Genomic DNA, 2,866 nt, shown 5'->3' on the forward strand with positions numbered 1-2,866 from the left:
CCAGAGATGAGTTATGGAAGGCAGATTCCGACAATGATGAGAGTGGAAGAAGGCTGGTCTCACTCTGGAACACTCTGAAGCAACACGAATAGTTCGAACATTCAGCGCTGACTAATGTTTTTTGCACTGATTTTTAGATAATAGGTTATAATACATAATTCTGCATAATAGGCCTTGGAGGGCAAAGCTTTGTTATTTATATCCAGTACGCATGTACCCTAGACCATGGATTTATACTAATTACAATGAAGTCAGTTTCCCTAAGCTGAGCATTTACACAGAGGTTGTTTGCAGACGTCAGATTTCAAAGACACTTCTGGAACTCAGTGAGTGGCTTTGTGATTAGTATCCAGCATGCACGTCACACGTAGACAAGGACTGGTTTATTCCCATGAAATTGGCTTTACAGACCTGGGGTGCATTTCCAAGTTAGAGTTTTACAAAGAATCGAAAGGTATTCTACCAAACCGTCTCTTACTGTAAGAGGTCCTCTAAGAGAAAGCTTTGCGTATATCCCACGAGGATGAATCCATGTTTCTGGAATCAGTTATTGATTGATTGATTGATAGTCTTGGCATGAGATGTGTAGGTCGGATAAGTGTGAGTCAGACTAGAGTGCAGTTGATCATTATTAGAAAGAACATCAACAAGAAATACTGTGCATGTCAACATTTAAAAAGTCTCCAAATTAGGACAGTTGTAAGAAGTTTTTCATAGATTTGTATTCGCAAGGGATTAAAAAAGGCCAATTAATTTTATACTGATGATTTCTTTTTTATTTAATGAAGCACACAAAGTGTCTTTGTCTTAAATCACATTCAATACATGCATTCAGACACTGACACAATGTTTGTAGGCTCAATGTTTGTAGGCTTTATTTAATCTGAACATCGGTACAGCTATGAGTGGTCCAAACCAGCCTTATGAAAGTATCACTGGAGAAGGTACACCTTAGCTAAGGATGCTCTGAGATACCCCTCACAAAGTTAAGGCCCATCTTAAGGTATATCTTACTGATGACGGAGCATTAACAAAGCTCAGGGAAACGCCAGGGTTTGCTTGCAGCAGTCGGATTTCAGAGACAAATTTGGAACTCAGTGAGTGAGTGGCTTTCGAGATTCAATCGATTGGCGGCACAATCATTCAGCCTGTCTGGGGCTTTTATCCCTATGAGTTTGGAGTAATTAGACTGTCTGGTTGAGTCACCGTTTCACTGTTTCAGCAGGCCAACATCCCCCCCAGAGGGCATCGCCACAACTCCACACTATCTGCCTCATGGGGGGAGAAAACAGGATGTGTAGAATGAGATGCAAAGCTAAATTAAATGCAAGTCAGGGGAAAGATGGGAAGAATCCAAGAATTAAAAAATAGGAAGGGTCAAGAACAGAGAGAGGAAGCACTAGAAGGAGAAAGAAAGAAAAAGAAGAGGCCTCTCTCTCTCTCCCACTCAGACCCTCAGCAGCTGTTTGCCCCCCCCTCACCCCTCTCACCATTATTTTACCCCTTCACCCTCCTCACTTCTCTAACCCCTTCCACTCCACCAGAACAAGTGGGGCTCTTTTGGGCGCGCGATCGCATTCCTGCTAAACTCTCCGCAGTTGCCGGGTGAGGCGTGTCTTCCATCTCATCCCGGCTCGTGCCGTGCCAACTGGAACACAGCGACGGCCTTAGTGTCCCTTATTGTCCGACGGCATTCCCGGGCCGGTATTCCTGGTGGCATTGCAGGAATGGAGTGGCATCCCAGCTGCACGATGACAGGCTTTTCGATGGGCTTGTGGACAGACAACAGAGCCTTTTCTTATATGCAGCGTATTTTCTGAGCAAACCCTGAACAGAAGAAGAGATACACTCCCTGATTCTGGGTGGCTTAATCAGTATTCGGCTTAAATATAGGAGTCCAGGAAGGCAGGATGTACCGTCTCCACAGGGTTAGACACTGATTGACACAAGGAGAAAGAAGTAGACTGTTAATGATAATATTAATAAAATAACTGTTAAAATGGAAACGTGTTAAAAAGGAATGTGTGTGTGTGTGTGTGTGTGTGTGTGCATGTTTGTGTATGTTTGTGATTGTGGTTGTAAGGCAGAGGAAGAGAGAGAGAGAGTGCCCCCTTTTCTTTCAATCATAATATACAAAAATGGCACACGTCTTGGTAGCTTAAGAAGTCGCGGTATGAAAGGAAGCTCTCTCTCCATCACAGTTATCCACCGCACTGACATCACACTGAAGAGAAGGCAGCGCTGGAGCAACTGAAGGATGCCTGGTTTGAATCAGACTCCTGCTGGTTTCATGTCTAAGTGTAATTGAAGAGAACATCATTTCAATGTGGCAGTGCAATTCGGAGCTCAGCAAGAGAGGCTTGGTTGACAGTGATGGTTCTTTTACACTCACAGGAATAATAGTTTGGTGGGAATAATGGGGATCAGCTGTATTTTAACAAGTTGTAAGACTGTGCCATCCAGTGAGGTCTCAACCTCATTATACCTTACAGCATTTGAGAAAATAATTTTTGAAGCAGACTTTAGCAAGAGAATCATAGCTGACGCCCATTTATGCTCTTTCAGTAAGAACATCTAGGGAGACATACACTGAAATGTATAGGAAAAATGGTATCTAAACTGCCATACCTTGAGTGTCATGAAAGGCACCACTTAATACAATTATTATTATTATTATTATTATTACCATTATTATTATTATTACAACATTTCAGTCATGGGGATATTTAGGATTTGAAAACATTTTGTGATGCTCAATTTGTGAGGGTGTTGAGAAAAGATATATAAATCTGTAGTTTGTCGCAGTGTCATGTATCATGAAACACAATATGTAGTTAGCTATGGTGTGTTCAAAAGAACAATGTTT

The sequence above is a fragment of the Clupea harengus genome, chromosome 23 (assembly GCF_900700415.2).
Source record: "Clupea harengus chromosome 23, Ch_v2.0.2, whole genome shotgun sequence".
Classification (NCBI taxonomy): Eukaryota; Metazoa; Chordata; class Actinopteri; order Clupeiformes; family Clupeidae; genus Clupea; species Clupea harengus.